The 21,952-nt window shown below is 35.1% G+C and overlaps 1 protein-coding gene and 1 long non-coding RNA gene across 2 annotated transcripts in view; one reads left to right on the forward strand and one right to left on the reverse strand.

Annotated features, from left to right (window-relative positions):
- LOC133521492 (adenosine receptor A2b) overlaps window positions 1–21,952 on the forward strand; it is a 161,125-nt gene that overhangs the window by 51,170 nt on the left and 88,003 nt on the right. The window lies entirely within an intron of this gene.
- Window positions 4,863–5,854, reverse strand: LOC133521477 (uncharacterized). The gene is made up of 2 exons (XR_009799907.1): window positions 5,447–5,854; window positions 4,863–5,407 (listed from the first exon to the last, which is right to left on the reverse strand). It is a non-coding gene; the product is annotated as an uncharacterized LOC133521477 (long non-coding RNA).

The following is a 21,952-nucleotide window of genomic DNA, read 5'->3' on the forward strand; positions in this document are numbered from 1 at the left end:
TTTATTACAAAAAAGTTTCCTCGGTGTTCGCTGAAAACTTATTATAATAGGTTTTCATTTATGTATATTGTGAACAATCTAAGGTACCCGAGGGTTATAAGGCCTACCTAATAAAATCGCTTTAAATCGTTATTTATTAAACATAGCTTTTATTTAAACTAAGGTAATGTAACTCCTTATATACCAATATAAAAATAAAATACACGTCTTCATGCGTCAAATTTTTTACAACAATTAAAAAATAAATCGTGTACCAAGGTAGCATAATAAGGCCTGCTAGGTTATTAAGGCTTTGTCCATTTTTATGACGTCGTAAAATTATGAAACCATGGAAAATGTTTCAGTAATTACCTTTATTTAGAAAGCACTCCCCATTTTTTACGTATATTGGTTAATACAATTTCGGTTCGAAACATTATTTACATATTGCGACACTTTCGCACTTACACACTTGTTAGAACGTGACAAATGGTAAAAAACCGACCATCTTATCCTAGCTGGATTGTTATCTTTTAATTATATCATTTTCTATGTTGCTGAGTCGCTTAATTATAAATTATAATACAATATCTAAGTTCTTCACCCATTGGGCAGCGTTTGCATTAGGTGAGTGAAGATCTAGGGCCTCTCCAACAAATTTTCGTATCGGGCAATTATGTATAATGTGGTGTATAGTCTGCACTGGGGCCCCGCAGTCGCACGCTGGCGAGTCAAGACCACAAGACCGTTACATTTTGTTGTATGTACATTATTTTTCAGCTAGGCCTTATTATACTATAGGCCTTATTACTTCCAAGTACCTTAAGCTTACGTATTTCTCGTGGATCTATAAAAATTCATCATATATCTAAGCATAATAATAATAATGTCAGCAGGATAGCACTTTAATTTAAGAGCCTTTTGAATGTAAGAGACTTAAATCTTAATTGTTTCATAAGTATGGATTTTTAACGCGCGTAGATGCCAGGCAGAAATCTATGCCTACCGAAAATCTCCCATATTTAGTTCTACCTATCATAATGGAGCCCTGAAACTTAGCAACTTTTCAGCAATAATTTTGAATCAACAAATACGTAAAGCCTTGGTGACGTCCTACTTTGGGAAGACTTATTACTTATCAGCCGATTATATTGAATGAAGAGAATTTATTTATTTTTGGGTTATGGTTTCATAATTGAAAAAATAAAACCATTTTTAGTAGTAAATAGAAAACCTGTTTTAGTGTCACACAGCTGGGAAAAGGCCTCTCCTCTTGATCTCCACGACTCCCGATCTTATCGAACAAATTTTCTAATTTAATATATTACCTTTTTAAACAAATTCAATTATTTTTCTTACTGCACTTAGGCATGTTAGCGGCGTTAGCGCTGTGGCAACACCGCTCGCTTCGCCACAACCAATGATGGATAGAGATGCAGTCCTGCAGTAAAGAGCATATAATCACTACGTTTTATCCTACAGCTCCAATCTGCCAACAGACGTCCAGAACGGCGGCCAACCAGAAAGCACGATGAGTTTTGCACATACGACACATCGCCAGGAAGCGCGGCGCGATTATTGCTCTTTCTGTCTCTCTCTTCCATTATATAAATGCCGATTCCGAACCTAACTATAAATGTATAAAAAAGCAGTTATAATACACCATTAAAACAATGATACTTTTTTGATATATTGTTTTATTTAGATATCGCAAATAAGCGCCAACAAGGCATGTATTGATAATCTCACTCTGTGATCAACTGATCATTGAAATACTTAGAATTACATATCCGTAATTTTCACATATTCGTAATTTAATGAAACTGCGTTGTCATTTCAGTTACGTAAAAATGTAAAATCGAAAGACAAAGCCCGCCTTTTGTTCCAAGGGAATTTTGAGGGTTCCCTAATTGTATACCAGGGCACGTTTTATATTGTTTTAAGCCATTATAACGGTTAATCATTTTTTTTCAACGCCATCGGCTTATACAGCATCCATAATAATTGTCGAAAACAATAGCGATGTAATTTTCAAAAAATATTAAGGCCGGATAAATCAGTTTGTCGGCATTTATTTATATTTGTTAAAATATATTTCGATGAGATACCGTTCACCCGGGGTGAATAGGGACGGCTGGGGCGAATGGGACAAAACTTTTGACTTTTGGTCCCTATTCACCCCTGTTGATGGTACTATGTTAGAATAAATTTGATGATTAGAGAATTAGGTATTATTACTGGTTAATTAGAATTTGATATATGAAGGCATTTAATAAATATACGTCCATAAAAAAATACAGCGCCAGTTGCAGTCAAGACTGCGGGACCTTGGGCAGTGGAGGGCAGGGACTTTGTGAGGGATTTGGGTCGGCGGCTGAGGGACAGGGCGTGCGATCCCCGGTCCGGATCGTACCTGGTCCATTCAGCGCGGTAACGCTGCCAGCGTAATGGGGACATTTGAGCCAGGTACAATTCGTGACAATTATTTAGTTTAATTTAAATTATTTAAAAAAAAACCTGACGAAGCCTGATGCGGATATCATCATTGCTTGCGTTGCGGATTTCTTACATATAAACTTATTTTTTTATGTTTTAAATGTTGTAATAGTTAAGGGACGCCACTCACCTTCCCTAATATATATTTAACATTGTGCAACAAACGGGGTTAGTGAAAATTTTGGAAACGAAGTTTTCAAGGACGAGATTGCAATATTCTTACCCCCGGAGATACACACTATATTTTTCATCACACTTGCGAAAAAAATCTAAATTTTAAGCAAAAATGATTCTTAAATACGGTGGCATTTCAAACAGGTTAGGTAGGTTGAATTTGTGTAAATAGTTTTTACCGAATATTAAATTAATCAACAATCCTTGACTCTCATGGTAACAAAATGGACCTTATTATTATAATAAGATATTTTGGGAGCAAGTGTGATGAGAATTATTTTATATAATTACAATTTCTACGACGCTCGCAATCAGTCGGTTTCTGCGCGCCCCTAAAAAGAGGACAATGCGTAAATTACCTTTCCATAATGGAAGACATTTTATTGCTTAGAAGTTCAATGACAACCAACGGAAAATGTCGCTTTTAGTTACTTAATTACATTTTCATACACAATAGCGTCTGTTCTTAAAATGAATAATGTAATTTTAATATTTTTTTTATCTCCAAAATCGGTTCCGTGGTTCCTAAAAACAAAAGCTACGTCTTAAATGTTACCTGTATTTCTGAAAGAAACGCTCCTTTAGTCTTTCGCTTCACAATTATTGTATCAAAAGGTAAATATTTATTTTCCTTTTTTATTGTGGATGGAACGTACCACATTACAATCCAAAGATGTGGGTTCGAGTCCCACGTTGACCAGAGTTGATCATCGTTGATTTTTTTAAATTGTGATTGACATCTGTATATACAATTTATAGATTATTGTATCACTTAAGTCTTATAAACTTGCTAATAGAAAAGACTAAGAGTTAATGAAAGTTTTATTGGCTTCTCATACAAGTTTGAAGCTGCGACGCGGAGACATTGTTCAAATGGCTGCGCGGCGACGTGATGTCGTTATTGGAACCGACGCAATTTAGCGCTCGATATTTATATACACTTTTATAATAATAACGACCTATATTTCTGACAGATTCCATTTTGTTCCGGAATTTCCTAGACTGCCCGAATTTATTTAAATAGCCCAATGATTACCTTCAGTAATTTCCTATAGATATCAATATCGGAATTTTGGTGTTGCAAAGACGACTTTCTTTGTGTACGAGTAATGCTATAGTAGATTGTTAACCAAGGGATGAAAGGCTGAGTGGCGAGATAGTTTAGTCTGAGGATGAAATGATGCCTTTCACCAGAGTTAAACACTCTACTTTTCATTTAGAATTCGAGAAAAGTAAATACATGTGTTTTTTAAACATGAGTAGGTATCTTTATTTATGGAATGAGGAGTAAAATCTGAATGAAAATTGTATAACAAATCCATTTAAGACTAAATTACAATTGCTTATCGTAAAAAAAATAAAGAAATCGTACTTGGAAATTAAAATGCTCTATTGCAGAAACACTTCCCTTTCTGCACACTTTTTAGAACAACAATGACCCTCTTTCAGATCATGAGAAATAAAAAAGTTTAACCTCATTGTGGTGAAAATGGGGATTTTAATAAAATTATTTGTTAGTGACAATCTAAAAAAAGTAACATTTGAAGAATATATGTTAAGAATAGTTCAGACACAGAATATAATATAACACATTTCATTATAATGCCAATGGAAGTGTTTCAACGTCCATTAATTAAGAAGACTAAGAAATATAAAATGCAATTAACGTAAAGTAAAATACATATTACACTGATGCTTCTTTCTGAATTATGTTCTTTCCCTACTTTTTATCAAAGGTCCACTTCACCATTATATTGCTCTTAAAGAAATCTCTCAATCACAGACTTGAATAATTTAACAGTACCGCGACACTCCTTTAGAATTGTCCTTTCGTTTAATTTAATCAATCCTCTACCGGGGTATTTCCTACCGGCCTTTACCTAAACAAAGATATTGTTATTCATGAAATGCAAAACTGGACGAGCGCAACTCGATCTTGACCTTTTTAATCGATATCTAAAACAACTCCAATTAACCTACCAAATAGCCTGAAGCCATTTAAAGCCCGTCACAGACGGAGCGATAACATACCAAAAGATATTATAGCAAGACATCTTACGATATATTTTATGTACCATTTGAGAGTCAGCACACGAAGCTATAATAACTATATATTTTGGTATCTTACGATATCCTATAGCCCGGCATCTTAAGATACCTTGCGATATATATTTTGGTATCGTTGGCGTGTACTTAATTTTGGTATCTGTCGGTATCTGGGTTTAAAGATTTTTTATTACTCATAAAGAACAAAAGTTCACTTACAATGAGCTTAAACTATAAACAATTTCATACGTGGTTTACAATCACATCCAGCTAGTCGATGATACTTAATATACATTATCACTGATATATTTCTTCAACTTGGTTTTAAACATTTTTAATGACTTACAATTTTTCACTTCACTAGGTAAGTTATTGTACATCTGTGCTCCCTCGGACATGATGTTTCTTTTGCCGTATCCTGTTCTGTGCTTAAATAATTTAATTTTGTCTGTATTTCTCAGGCAATGTCTAAAATTTCGTTTTGTTAATGTAATGTTTGTATGTATTTTATTTGTTAGGATTTTTTGAATTAAGATACAAGTAGTATAAGTGTATAGTTGTTTTATATTGAATAGTTTGGTTTTTTTGTAAAGTGTTTTGGTATTCATAAGGTAGTTATACTTGAATAAGGATTTTATTAACTTGTTTTGTGACCTTTGTAAACTTATTAAGTTGGTTTTGGCAGCACAACCCCATATTTCGACTAGATATTCTAAATTACATTTTACTAAAGAGTTGTATACAGTCATACGTACTTTAAGAGGGACACATCCAGCAATTTTACGAAGTGCACCAGTTAAGGAAGTTAATTTAGATCTTACGTGTTCAATGTGTTCCTTCCAGTTTAATTTATCATCTAGGTGGAGGCCAAGGTATTTTTCATGATGGGAACGATGAACTATTTCGTTATTGATGGTTAAGAGCGGAAGTTGGGGGATTGTTTTATTTTTTGCGGCAAATATCATAAAGGAAGTTTTTTTGATGTTAATAGTTAATTGATTGTGCTGACACCAAGTATGAAATTTGTCCAAGTCGAGTTGAGCCTTCCGTGTGAGTTGCAGGAGGTCAGTGCCAAAGTAAAAAATACAGGTATCGTCTGCGTATAATGTAGTATCTCCAGTGAGTCCTATATTACACACGTTATTTACATAAATTAGAAACAGGATCTTACGGTGTATTAATATATATTAACGCTCTGTCTTCGATGGGCTTATACTACATTGTGCAACGAGGGGGGTAAGTGAAATTAATTATGTATGTGGGAATTAAAGACCCGAATTTGCAATATTCTTACCCCCGGAGTTACACACAATGTTTTTCATCACACTTGCGAAGAAAAAGCTAAATTTTAACCCTTAAATGGATCATTTTTTTATTTTCGGTAGAAAAAATGTTTTCGTTTAGTTCATTGGATGTATGATCTAGAAAAAATAAATAAATTTTTTATATTTATATTTACCTTTTATATTTACTTGTTTATATACGAATATATACATAGTTGCCACATGACAACAATATGCTTTTAGTTAAAAATTTATTATATCATTGTTATAACAAGATAGTTACGCTTTTATCTAAATACATTGGTTCACAGCCTATGGGAAAAGTATATTTATAATAAAGAAATAACGTTTTTTCACTGAAGAAATAACACTTATCATAACGTGAAATCATTAATAAATTTACCGCTTCGCTAACTTTAGCAAAAACTAAGTTGCCGCCAACTCAAATGTCAAAATTTAAAAAAAGTGTGCAGATTTTAGTGCCCAGTTATTATTTCCCAAGACTACTACTTGAAGTTTGGTATAAAGGTGCGTTCAAGAACGTAAGCCTTTTTTTAAACCTGTGAGTTGTCTAATGCTTTATAGACATTTGGCAACACTCAAACATTACATATCAAACATTCGTCCGCCATTTTGTAATTTATTGGCAGGTGAGGCATCGAAGGCACAGACCTATTCGGCATTCAGCCACGATTGAAAATTATGTAAAAATATTTTAAACGGCTGTTAAATAATTTTAAACATAAACAAAAATATTAAGATCTTTTCCGAGCAAGTGTGATGAAAAGGAAATTATGGTGCCGAAAAAATATTACAGCTGGGGAGTTTTTCTGTCATGCTCCATGCTCTAAGCTTCATGTTCGGGGAACCCATGTTAGAAGGCTATGAGGTAGCGCTGCGACCGTACCTTAGCAGGGAATAAGGGTACAAACATATGTAAAACTATCACACTGTGAAGGAACAGTTGTAATGTAACTGGTATTTGTCACGGTAGTTGTGTATGGGTAGTTAACATCATTCGCATGTTATTTATTCTTTCTAGACATAAGTAAAAGCTATAAGATTTTTCTATAATTGCAACGGTAGAACTGATATTATAGCATTTTCTCCTGTTTTAATATTGATGAGGCTGTTTCCGCGATAATAGTTTCGGGATAGTTTAGGCGCCAACTTATTTATTGTAAAAACAGTTGAGCGAACAGCAGTGCTCCTTCTTAGATTTTACTTCGCAAGTTTTACAACGCTAATTTAATGGACGCATAAAATTTATGTTAATTAAGTACTTTGTTGTAATTAATTGCGCATACATTTACAGAACCAGAGGTCACATTATTATCAAAGATATAGCACAAACCGCCCATTTTAGCCGGATGCGGATTAGGGAAAGCACACACTTATGCTTTTTTTGTTACATGCAGGTTTCTACGATGTTTTCTTCATTGAATAGTAATTGGTAAATAATTAATTCTGCTTATTGAACGCATGACCTGCGTTTTTAAGGTACTTGCCACTTGGCTACCAGTAGTAGTACCTAATTAAAATTAAAGTTCAAATTGAACTAAGGAATTTAGGGATGAAATCACACTCAGTGTAACAGTTCGATCATTTCTTCAACCAAAAAGTGACTTTTGACACTGACAAATTTGTATCATATCGGAAACAGATCGAATAACTAAAACTCGAATTGAGCTGTTAATCCTGTTATTTAGGTAGCGCCGGAGCCGGAAGTTGATGGCGGCCATTATTCTATGGTGACCGCCTAAGTCGGATAGTAATGGCGGTAGTCTAAATATCTTGGATTTTACCTTTTCAGCTACATTCAAGGTTAATGTCTAAAGGTTTTAAATAACACCATTAACATTGAAAAGAGCATGGACCCCGCAATATCGGCAAGACAATAAAAGATATACCATTACTTTCGGATCCCCTTTTTTCGCATAATTATCGAAAGTCATAATGTAATGATAGTCATATTATCATTAGTCATAATATTAAAACAGTTAACTTTTCAGGATTTTGTTTAGGTTATCCTATAGATAGGTTAGGTTAAGTTAGGTTTGTTTTATGGCAATCCTGAAAAGTTACGCGTTTCCGAGAAAAACCAAATTATGGCTAACTAAAATGCGGACAAACAATACATTATGACTTAAAACTTTATGGGAAACAATAGAGACTTCATTAATTTCTTCATCTTCATCACTTTATGATTATGCATATAACTACTAAGGGGAAAAGACTAAATATAACTGTAATTATATTTGAAACCCTTTTTATGTATGTGGACGGACATGCCAGTAAATGGCCGCAGCTGTCGTTATATATCGGTACTCCACAGTCATGTCCGACAGCGTGACACGTTTCCTCGGTTGGCGCGGACGAAAATAATTTCACACACTATGCAAGCTATTCATTGAAAACTAACGATATCTGAAACTGTCAACCTTTACTTATACCTAACCTATTCTATGAATCTCACATTTAAGTATTTTCATACACCGTGTTGGATAAAACAGTTAATATTATCTACTAAATAAGATACTGTATAGTTAACTGATAAGAGACTAGTGCTCCTAAAAATACAAAACAACAAATGATCTCCTGCGTTTGTCACTTTGTACAGATTTATAGCATTCCCTGAAAGGACAAGTATCCCCTGTGGATAGAAAAGCCAGTAAACAATAAATAATAATAAAGTATACGACCTTTTGTAATCTCCCAACGCAAAGGTAAGGGCAGACAGCGGCGTGAGAAGAAAACCTGTATATCTCAATAAATTGGAGCCTTTGGCATATCGTGCTTATATGCTCCATATATCGAATCCAATTGTTTTATGACATCCATTGAGTAGCATAGGTATGTTTACGTTTACGGAAAAAATCGGGGTCCTATTTCTCGTTCTTAAATATATCCATTATTCAGTCTGGGGCCACTCTGTAGATGTTCATAAAGCATTCCTGGCTCTGAAAAAATGTGTGCGTGCCGTTTGCAATGTCCATTTTCAAAAGCCATGTTAATGACTTTTTTAAATATCTACATATAAAATATGATTTAGCCGAATAGTGTGAGCAAAATGTTACCAAACTAGCATGTAAGAGTCCAATATCTGAACTATAAATTAGGCAAATTGATTCAGACTAAGTTTTATGTGTAAGAAGTTTACTACTAATAAGAATACTTCAAAATTTAAATTACAAGTTTTAAACAAATATGTTTTATGCTTAAGATGCAATCGGTCACTTGGTACCTAAGTAGATAGTATTTTATTCTAATGCTTGGTTGGAGTGGACCCGTAACATTGGCAACTAAATTATATTTTTTCAATGAATAGCCTGAATTAAGTGTAAGCTAAAGTGACCCATATCTTAATTACCTTGAAATTAAATGAAAACCAAAATATCTGCAGTTGTGTTTTTATTTATTTTTAATCTGTATATTTATATAACGACTACCGGTCTGGCCTAATAGTGGGTACTGAAATAGAAATAAACTTAGGAGCAAAACTGTCCCAATAGTAGCATATTAGGAGAATGTGGAGAGCATAGAGGTGGAGAGGTTGATGTCGATCAAGGGGAAGGGCACATGGTTAATACATAACAGTACTCCTTGAAATTTTCTACAAATCCGCCTAACATATGATGTACTTGGCATTTACGGTTATTTTGTGATTTCGAATCGAAAAGTAGAAAAAAACACATTTTTATTTTTTCCAATATTTTTATTTCCTCCTATGGAAACTCCAAATAGGGAACTAAATTAAGAAATTCTGCCACTATAAAATCAACATGAAATTGTTTTAATGGGGCACATTTTTGAAGTTACTTTTAGGTGACTTATAGTTCGGTGCAATAGGGTACCATTAAAAACAGCCATAGAAAGTGTCTGTTAGTTCAATGTTAAAGACGACTGTTATTCTGCCATAACTAGAAAACAATGTTCACGATTTTAACTGTTGATACCTCATTTTAGAGAGGCTAAATTTCTTAATTATGTATGGTTTCCTATTTGGAGTTTTCATAGGAGGAACTAGAAATATTGGAAAAAATTTAAATGTGTTTTTAGGGTTGCGTACCCAAAGGGTAAAAGAGGACCCTATTACTAAGAATCCGCTGTCCGTCCGTCCGTCTGTCTGTCACCAGCCTGTATCTCATGAACCGTGATAGCTAGACAGTTGAAGTTTTCACAGATGATGTATTTCTGTTGCCGCTATGACGACAAATATTAAAAAGTACGGAACCCTTGGTGGGCAAGGCCGACTCGCACTTGTCCGATTTTTTTTTTAACTTTTCGATTCGAAATTACAAAATAACCGTAAATGCCAAGTACATCATATGTTAGGCCGACTTGTAGAACATTTCAAGGAGTACTGTTATGTATTAACCATGCGCCCCTCCCCTTGATCGACATCAACCTCTCCACATTCTCCTAATATGCTACTATTGGGACAGTTTTGCTCCTAAGTTTATTTCTATTTCTATTTCAGTAGGTGGTGTTTATTGAAAGCTGACCGTTGTCAACGTCAAATATTAAACGGGGGGTGTTCGGATAGTTTTTTAGACCGAGCAAAATCTTTGCAGTTTTTTGCTTATACTAGTTATACTTCGTACTATGCCATTGCACACCATCATATTACGGGGCCAATTTATCTCAGCTCAGCATTGTGACGGGTAAGTATATATATATATATATATATATATATATATATAGCGGCAGCAGTGTAACTCTAGTGTTATCACGGACGTCGTTGACAGCTGATGGCAACCGTAAGAATATTTTCATCACACTTGCTCAAAAAAGATATTATTTCATATGGTATACTGAAGGACAAAGGTATGTATTATTCCCGTGGGAGTTATAGATTGTGAAAAAACCTATAACGCCGAGAGAATTATAGCTTTTTTTTAATTTTGACACTAATTGATACAAACCAAGTAGGTATACGTTTGACGTTTAGAATTTATTTTTATTTTTTATATTTAATAATATTTAATTAGTTTAATTTTATATCGTGGCTGATATGAATGCCGATAGGTCTGTGCATTCGATGCCTAACCTGTCAAAGAATGACAATATGGCGGACGAATGTTTGAAATGTCCCACCCATTATATTCAATTAGTGAATTTTTTGACATAACTGTAAATTTTATTTTTGCATATTTGACATTGTTTTTATTCTTATTGATTTTATTTTCATTCTTATTTTATTTTTGCTTTTCTTTAAATTCTAGCTTGACGATCCTTTTCAGATGAAAATTTTCCATTTTATAATTATTGCAGTGAAGCTATCTGGATTATTATGTTATTATTAGAATTTATTTTTGACAATCACAATATAGGTTCATATTTTTTTAAGCCCATGGACACCTGTAACACCAGAGGGGTTATTCATATAAATTGACATGAATGTAATTTGTAATACAATCGTATGTTGTGCAATAAATAAATCTGAACCTGAATCTGTTACCGTATTTAAGAATTATTTCGACTAAAATTTAGTTTTTTCTTTGCAAGTGTGATGCAAGCCTGCAGCTGTCTTGCATCAAGAGACCTCGTTTGCAAAATTTCACTTACCACCCTCGTTGCATAATGTACTATTAGAAATGTGTACATAGTCTGAATATTTATTTTACGAGGACAATATTTTATTACTCCGCAATAAACACTGTTGTTAGTCGAACTCTGTAATAAAACAACGAAACCTTTTAGAGTACGGCTGTTCGTAAAACCCGCTGTAAACATTGGACCAATGTTGTTTAATAACTTATATGAGGGACGTAGCTTTGCGGTTGAATGCAATAACACTTACCTACTCGTTTTAATGCATAACAGAGTAGGTACCAAAAAGTAAAGTATGTAGGTTTACATTGACCAATATTGGTTCAATAAGTACAGCGGTCTAAAAATGGGTCGGCTGTACAAATAAAAGTAGTTTAATTTATCATTTGGTTCCTAAATTTAAATACAAGCGCACTAAAACTCATTCCTGAGGGTGTTGAGTTAGATTCACGTAGTTTACGAAGCTGTAAGTGAATTAGAACGACTGGTAAGACTACGCTTTCTACGTGGTCCTTCAGAGTTCACAAAGGGCCTCGTTTGAAGGCAGGCATCAAATTAGTAAACTTTCCCTTCACCAGCTTTGAAGTATTTGTGTTATTAAATTCCAATAATACATATTTAATATAAAAGAAGGGATAGGCTATAATATTGGTCTTATAACTAACATTGTACATTGATTAAAATAAAATATAGTAAGTATATTTAATTAATTAATATGTATTATTCTCAGCACGGTCGCATTTTTATCATTTGTCATTATGCTTGTCACTTTCGCACTTACATACTTGTTAGAACGTGACTGGCATAGTGATAAGTGATAAAAAGTCGACCGAGCTACAGCCGCTGAAGGCAATTAAAGTAACATATGATTATTGAGTATTTTAGATTAGAAAGTAAAAAAATGCTTGAAACATACAAGGTCCTCTGAAATTATAAGGTGGTGTTACAAACTAAAGCTGGTATTCATTTGACACCTTTTAAAGGCACTTCTTATAAGAATTTGGATATATATTTAGATTCTATTGAATTACCCTTTAAAGGTAAGTAATCTGTTTGTTTATTATATTGCTATTTTGTTAACACTGTATAATATATTTATAGTTATAGCTATCAGGTACCCACAGAAATATGAATATAATATAAGTAGAAACCCTTAAAATAATATGAAAATATACATATGTCTTACACGCGGAATAAAACCAAATGTTGTAATTAAGTGTTGTTAAGTCACCTATTCTGTCATACCTTGTATTCCGTGGTCATGCCCACAAGCCCATGCTGCATATAACATTATTTATGTTAAGTAGGTAATTGATTTACTAGTATGTACTGTTACTAAGCGCTGTAATTCTCATGTCTCATTAATCATCATAGGGTGACAGTTCAGTTTAGTATTAAAAATTTAGTTCCAATGATATTCTGCAATATGGCACGTGATCATATATTACTGGTCAAGCTTTACTAAGCAACAAGTGTTAGCTGAGACTTCATAATGCCGATTGTTCAAACCCCTGTCTAGACGTTAATTGCAAGTAAATGTGTTATGTGTACATCGAAAGCAGAGCAGAAACAGCTGCCGTGTCACGACAAGAAAATGCACTTTCGATGTCATTTCCACAAACTCGTTATCGCCAAGTTGCTAACTGATGCCCTATTAACTTGAGATGTGTTCGTTTACAAGGGTGTCTGGGGAATTTTGTTGGCTTATCGTAAATTCAATGAAAGTTTTCTTATGTGAAAATCATTTCTCATTCAGAAAATGTTTAAGTATAGGATGTACTCGCCCATAGAGAAAGAGAAAATGTTTTTCCACTTCTAAGTATTATCCATTCTGCATGATTTTTTAGTATGTTATTGACACAATGAAAAACTAGGTTTAAAGGTTTTCCTTTTTTTCAAAATTTTCGAAGTTGTTTCGTACTCGACTGTTTGTTTCTCTAAAAGTTAACCAATCGTAACGCAATTTTAATTGTACTTGTAAAACACCAATGACTCAGAAACAAATATCTGTGTTCATCACACAAATAAATGCCCTAACCAGCCTACTACTACCCCTAGTAACCCAACGCGTAGTAGCCTAACGCGAAAAAACGAAGTTCGTTAATTACGGGCATTTTTCTCTGTCACTCTAATTAATTTTTTGTGAGAGTAAAAGAGAAAGATCCCCGCAATTTCCGAATTTCGATTTTCGCAGTAGGTCCGCGGGATTCGAAGTCGGGACCATCAACTTCATAGGTAGGGTCACTACCCACTAGGCCAGATCGGTCGTCATATCAAGATAAAGTTGAGACGCCCCTCCATCCCTCTGAGAATTTATCCTTGGGCCCTACTCCTACCTAAGGAACAATCCGGCCAAAGGAAATCTGTTGTTCACGAGACGCCGTATTTCATGAGCTACAACTACGACCATGAAAGAATCACGCTATTACGATTATATAGTTCGTGTGTCGCGCAGATTTGTCAAATCTAACCTTTAATAACATGACAATATAAGTCAAGGCACACGTAATAATCGTGAATAACACGATCTAATACGCAGTTACCATCATTGAACAAAAACATGTCGCATACTAAAGTATTACATTTTTATAATAGGAAAAATGGCCTTACAACGATCGCGTTGCTTTTAAATGACTATGTAACGGTAGTAACGCCATTTTTAACACTTTTTTACGCCATTTATCAAAATGTCGTCGTTATTATTTGTGTCAAAAGTGTCAACCTATACAACATTGACGATTAATTGGTTTTAGAGACAGAAAATATTTCAGGAAAGGGATTTTATTTTAGGTTTAAAAACCGGCCAAAAGCATGTCGGGCCATGCTCAGAGTAGGGTTCCGTAGTTACTCTTCCCTCACAATAAGCTAAACTGGAGCTTAAAGTATGGTAGATTGTTTACCAAGGGATGAACTGTGGGTGTACGTCTTTTTACTATGAAGGGGAAACTTTTTGCGATACCTCAAAAACAGCTAAACTGATCATATCCGCTATAGTTTTCATTTAATGTCTTTCTTAAGCTCTACTTCCAAGACTTTTTTTCATATTTTTTGGACCTATGGTTCAAAAGTTAGAGGGGGGGGGGCACATTTTTTTTCTTTCGGAGCAATTATCTCCGTATATATTCACTTTATCAAGAAATGTTTGTTGAAGACCCCTATTAGTTTTGAAAAATCTTTCCAACGATATCCCACACTGTAGAGTTGAAGCAAAAAAAATGTTCACCCCCACTTTACGTGTAGGAGAGGTACCCTAAAAATAAAAATAAAAATTAGATTTTATTGTACGACTTTTTCGGCTTTATTAATTTATATATCCATGCCAAATTTCAGCTTTCTAGCACTAACGACCACGGAACAAAGCCTCGGACAGACAGACAGACATACAGACGGACATGGCGAAACTATAAGGGTTCCTAGTTGACTACGGAACCCTAAAAATTACCACTAACTACTGCGGCATATAGTACAGTCGCCATCAGATATATCGGAGCGGCCGAGGTGCTCAAAAATATCTGAACACACACTCTAGTGCCTCGACAATAGAGGCGTGTTCAGATGATTGTGAGCACCTTAGCCGCTCCGATATATCTGATGGCGACAGTACTATGCGCGTTTAGCCGGCCATTCAATTGCTAGCATGACGTCAAGCTGAATTCTTCAATGGCTTCCTTTACCAATTGCTTTAATGAGCTAACTTGATACTTAGCACGATTCCATTTGTTTCAATTCTCCCTTATGCCAAGGCCAGCGCTACGTGGGAAGAATCTAGGAACGATTCCGTCTATTACTTATGGGACACTTTATTTCCGCTGTCCTATGCCTTTAAGTTTTACTCAATTTGATTGATCCCATTGATGGTCGTAAGAGTCCCAATCCTGATAAAGCCATTTATTTGAAATGTGATATGCGTGGATATTGTTCCATGGGTTTCTGAGAAGGTACTTGTATAGCGAGCTGCAAAAGTGCATACCCGCTTTTTGAATGAATTCCATTCATAAAGTAGGTATGCACTTTGCAGCTGTATGTAGGTATCTATGTTACCATAGATTTTCATATACCTAATTGATGAGTCTGAATATATAGTCCACATACCATGAGATAGCGTTCATCATTATATTTCATTACACCATTTTTGTGATTTAGTCTAAAACCACCTCGACTAACACGAATTATTACGTAAACTATTGACTGTTTACATTACATGAACTGTTCTATTTATACAAATTGTTTATGCAGGGTTAGTTTATTTATCAAAGAAAAAAAAACGCGCTGCTTTCGTACATCTAGTAAAGTCAGATGTTCGCATCGGAAGATACCCTACTTGTTATGCCAATCAAATATAGTCGATGTTCCCATTTTATCCCAACCGTGCCATGTGTCAGCCCACATTATAATAAAACTAAAAGCAGCCATTACACAGAGATCCTTTACGAATATAACACCCAGTTTTGAAGTTATGGAACAGCCGCAATTTTCTTTAGCTGAATTTAGTATTTTTTCCGTGTGCGTGATTACGATCATATGAGCATTATATCTTATATAAAATTAGTAGTAGGTCCAAAAAGGCTAAGTGGTTTTATAAATAATATATCTTGTATTTATTGACGTTTCTACAATGTTAAACCTGAATTATAACGAGCAGTGCATTTACCTATTGCCAGTGAAAATATCTATTTATTCTCAAATAAAACAATTAACAAATATCTTTAAATTTAAGCCCTTAGCACATGGAGCGTAAGCGTAAGAGACGCGTAAGCGTATCGTAATACGCGCGTAGAACGAGAGCGCTACGAGCACGAACAATTTCAAACAAGTCCGCACACGAAGTGTCGTCGTAGCTTATGAGATTTCTGACGTCATTACGACAAGCGCAGCGTAATGCAGGCGTAAAAAACAAAACTTCTAACATAATCAAACAATAAAAAATCTTCTTCATCTGACGAGACTGTAAGATCGTCGATACCTCCGCCGAATATATCTGACGCCAGCGACGCCATAATTTTAACTAATGAGAATTCACTTATAAAACAATTACGCTTGGTGCCCAGAACTCTATGCGTCTCGTACTCGTAACGTTTTTACGATACGCTTACGCGTACGCTTACGCGTACGCTCCGTGTACTGAGAGCCTTATTCTTCGTCGTTTGCTTTTGCTTCAAAATGTAAACAAACCCTTAATTAAAATGATTCTGCGCCTTTTGTGTTTTGTTTACATTAGCTGAAAATTGGCTGGTTGTAGATGCGTGTTCAGTGAAGAATACCATTGTTAATTTAAAAGATGTTGTCAAGTACAGTTGGGACGTTAATAATTAATTAATGTACTTCCAGGAGCGCGGAAATTATTTTAATAAATATTTTAGTAATAAGTATCATTTTAAGGCATCTGACGCTTTTTTAATTAATCGAGCTTAATTCTGTTTTGAATAAATGAAATAATACTATCAAGATGTGCTGATGTTAATAAATAAGACAGGTATCTTAGGTACTTCCTACATGTGATGCCAATTTGAACCCGAATCAAATATGACGTAGACATGTAAATTTGGGCAAGGTGTGCGTCTAATGGAATTATTACTGAATTACTTAGAAGATTATCAACAGCAGAACGTATTTACGTACAATTTAAGATAACTTGGGTAGTTACATAACAATGCACATTAAAACGGAGTATTTACCATGTATTTACTCTACCCAGCCGCAAAATTGCATGGCCACTTTATGAATAAATTTATTCATAATGTATATTCACCCATATTTGACGCGAGTACGAGATAGGCCCTAGCAATCGACCCTCATTTGATTCGCTTTTTGCGATATTGACACTTACTGACATCCGCAATCTCACCTAGATCTCGATCACGTTCACAACACACACACACACACAGCTAACTAGTTCTATCACTATCCACGGGAAGAAGCTTACTGCCAGAGGCGTTATTACAATCAAATAGGATCGAAATTTAAAGCTTGGATAAGTGCGATCCCGGAATACTCTCACATACGTCGGATATCTAGCTCAAGTTTACATTGGTGGCCTAAGCGTTCTTCACTTGCGCTAGGCAAGAAAAGGGAATTGTTATATATCTAATTATATTAAATAATAATATCGAAATATTCTATGTGTTTTATTTGATAGCTCAATCAATAAACCAAGTCAATTCAAATATGACATTGTCTTCTATTCATAGATAGAATGAACCATGAAGGCCTAACACTCTCCCTCGTTATTGAATCAAGCTCAGGCTAGAGGTTTAGGCGTGTTGGTGCTTTTCTATTTCTTGAGCTGCGGCGCAGTACGGGTTCTGTAGGAATCTCAACTGTCTCGTGCAATGTAGCTTCCGATGGTTTCTCTAAAGTTTGAGATTCTGGTTGTATATACGTAGGTACGGGTAAGGTTATTGAGTCAGACACGATACTCTGCCTTTTACTTGGGCTTGGTACCTTCTGGGCATCATGAACACCTTCAGGATTAATGGGCGCAGCTGTTTCTACGTCCGGTTGAATTGGTGTAGTTTCTGTAGTCGGTGAACTTGGCCTGGGTAAGTAGACGTATGGAACATCACCGCTGCATGACGTCTTTTTTATTTGATCAGTATGTCTCTCATGTAATTTTCCTTCTACTTCGACCTCGTAGTGAAGTTTCCCTTTTCTTTCTGTAATTGTTCCTAATTTCCACTTGTTGTTGTCGTACATTCTTATTTGAACTCTATCACCTCTTTTGAATTCCTTTTTCACAATCTTGTCGTCATTATCATTTTTCATCCTTATTTCTGGTACTCTCTTGACTAAGTCTATCCTCGTTCTATATAATCTTTTAAACATCATTTCTGCTGGGCTCAAACCCGTAGCACTGTTCGGTGTTTTCCTGTACATCATTAGAAATCTGTATAGCTTGTCTTGTAATGTACCCTCTTCATTTGCCATTGCTTTCAGCTTTCTTTTTACTGTCTGTACATATCTTTCGGCTTGGCCATTCGTCGAAGGATGAAAAGGAGCAGTAAATTTAGCCTGGATTCCATTTGATTTGAGAAATCTTTGCATTTCTTCTGACCGGAACTGTCTGCCGTTGTCTGAAACTTGCGTAATTGGTAAGCCAAATGTAGTATATAACTTTTTAAGAATATTTATTGTTGTTGTAGCCGTAATAGAATTTGTTGGTGTTACTTCTAACCACTTTGTATACGCATCCACAACAATAAAGAAGTAATTGTTCATAAATGGTCCGGCATAGTCTATGTGTACTCGGCTCCATGGCTCTTTCGGATATTCCCAGGTGTGTACTGGTACTTTGGTAGGGTTCTTCTGCATCAGACAACATATTTTGCATTTTTTTACAATATTTTCAATGTCTGTGTCAATATGTTTCCACCAAATATAGCTTCTGGCTAAAGCTTTCATTTTAACAATACCCGTATGGGCCGTATGAAGTTCTTCTAATATTTGAGGTTGTAGTTTCTTAGGAATGACTATTCTTATCCCATAGAAAATGCAACCATTTTGCAGTGAGAATTCATGAAGTCTGTTAGGGTCGTCTGTACCCGACTGTATATCCAAGTATAGTTTTTGTAGTTCTGGATCCTTCATTGTAGCGACTTTTATTTCTTGTAAGGTTATTGGTATCTCTGAAATCTGATTTAAGTAAAACGCGTCATCATCTGTAAGTGTCTCTTTTGCTGTATCTGTAGGATTAGGTAGTCTTGAAAAATAATCGGCATTTGCATGTTCAGTCGTCTTTCTCAGCTTTATATTGTAGTCAAAACCTGCTAAAAAGTTCGCATAGTGTACAAGTCTAATGGCAGTGGTTGCAGGTGTCGCTTTTTCAGGGTGTAATATTCGTGCTAATGGTTGATTGTCGATGATCAATGTAATTTTTCGTCCGTAGCAGTATTGGAAAAATTTCTTAAGTCCCCATATCAGTGCTGCCGCCTCTTTATCTAGCTGACTGTACCCTTTTTCTGCTTTAGATAGGGATCTTGACGCGAAAGCAATAGGTCGTTCAGTCTTATCCGGCATAATGTGCGATAAAACCGCGCCAAATCCCGTAGGGGATGCATCTGTGGCAAGTGTCACTTGTAAGTTGGCATGGAATGGTATTAATACTTTATCTCCACATATCTCTTCTTTCAATTCATTAAAAATATTTTCACATTCTTTTGACCATACAAACTTGGTATCTTTTTGCAACAGCTTGTAAAGTGGATTTAGCCTTGAAGCAAGATTGGGAATAAATTGTTGGTAATAATTAATCATTCCCAGAAAAGTACGGAGCGATGATACATCTGTAGGTCGTGTACTATTTTTAATGTCGTTGACCTTATCTTGCATTGGATGTACACCTTTTTCGTGTATTGTGTGTCCCAGGTATGTAATTGACTTTTGGAAAAATTGACATTTCTTTTTATTTACATGTAATCCGCATTCCTGTAATTTTTGGAATACCGCCTTGATCCTCTGTAGTAGTTCCGCGTATGTGCGTCCTTGTATGGCAATATCATCGAAAAAACAGGCTGTACCCTTCATTCCTTGCAGAGTTTGGTCCATGTATCGTTGCCAGATGTTCGGTGCAATTTTTACCCCAAACATTAACCTCTTCACCTTATAGGTGCCTTTGCATGTACTAATAGCTTGCATTGCGGCTGTTTCTTCATTCGTTGTCATATGTAAGTATGCCTGATTAATGTCTAGCGTGCAAAAATATTTCCCGCCGCTAAGTTTCGAAAATACTTCTTCTATTCTAGGGATCGGATAGTTGTCATCTTCCAGGTTTTTATTTAATGTAGCTCTAAAGTCTGCGCATAAGCGTACCTTTCCAGTTGGTTTAATCACAGGAACTACTGGTGTGCCCCACTGAGAATATGTTACTTTTTCTATTATCCCTTCTTCTTCTAATCGGTCTATTTCGGCTTCAACCTGGTCTTTGAGTGCAAATGGTACTGGACGTGGCTTTAGAAATATGGGTATGGATCCTTCTTTCAATTTAAACGCAACTTTAAAGTTTTTAATTTCTCCCACTTTTTCCGAAAATAACTCTTCATGATCTTGTAATAATTTGTTCAGTTTATATTTAAATTCTTTCTCTGTAACATCTTCTTCCGTAATTGTTTTTATGTCAAAGTCTATATTTAGCGCTCTCAACCATTCTCTTCCAACAACTGCATCTACGTTATCGTTAATTACAAATATTCTTCCCACAATTTCTTTGTTTTTGTATAGGACATTGACTTTGCAGATTCCGATAGGTTCCATTATTTGTTTGTTGTATGTACGCAATTTATGAGTGTAGTTTGGAGTTCCACGTTTTTGAAATTATTTTCATAGTATTCTTTAGAACATGTAGTTACTGCAGCTCCCGTATCCATTTCAATAGTGTGCATTTTGCCATTTATCTGTAGTTTAATGTTGAATTTGTCTGTAGATGAAGTATTATGTATTTTCTTTATTTCGTATATTTCTTCTTCACTTTCGTAGAATGATAGATCACTATCCATATCTAGTTGTTTTTGGTCTTTGAAACAGACTGACTGTACATGTCCCTTGGTGTAGCATTTCTTGCAGTATAATTTATTTTTCAGCTTACATTGATTAGCTTTATGGTTATCTTTTCCACATCGAAAGCAAGTTATGTTCTCCTTCGTATTGTTATTGCGTCCGTTGTATGTGTTTTTATCTTCATTATGTATATTAGCATCTCTATTGTATGCATTTCTAGTTTCGTTTAATGTACTTGTATTACCATTGAATGTATTGTTATGATATTTCTTCTTCATTGATATTTTATTTATGTTAGGCTCTATTTCTTGTCCCATTTCTTTTGTTTCAGATTTTGATGTTTCAATAGCCAAGGCAATCTTGATTATGTCATCAAACTTTGTATCAGGAGATTCTTGTAGAAGTTTTTCTTTAATTTCAGCATTTCGGAGTCCGCGAATGAATTGGACACGTAGGTGTGTGTCAAATGTTGTTTTATTGCAATTATGGCATATGAAATTGCATTTACCTCCTATTTCTTTGAGTCCGGCTACATAATTGGCTATACTTTCGCCTTCATGCTGTAACCGCAGGCAAAATTTGTGTTGTTGTGCTACTTCACCGGGTTCGGGTGCAATTTGGTTTTTTAATATCTTTACTAGGTCGTCGTAAGACTTTGATTCAGGTGTATCCGGTGCGGTTATATTTTTCAACACTTGGTAGTATTTAGGTCCGATGCAGTTTAAGAAAATTTGTAATTTTGTACTTGCATCCGTAACGCCTTTAAGACTGATGTAATTTTGTAGTCTTTGTAAATAACTATCGAAGGATTCATGTATTTCATCGTAAGGTTGGAGTGTAATTCCGCTGACTGGTTTTGTATTTGCGCTTTGATTAAGTAATGCGCTTTGCAAAATTATTTGTTGGTTTTGCATACCTTTCATGGTCTCCAT

Source organism: Cydia pomonella, chromosome 9 (genome assembly GCF_033807575.1).
Source record: "Cydia pomonella isolate Wapato2018A chromosome 9, ilCydPomo1, whole genome shotgun sequence".
In the NCBI taxonomy this organism is placed as follows: Eukaryota; Metazoa; Arthropoda; class Insecta; order Lepidoptera; family Tortricidae; genus Cydia; species Cydia pomonella.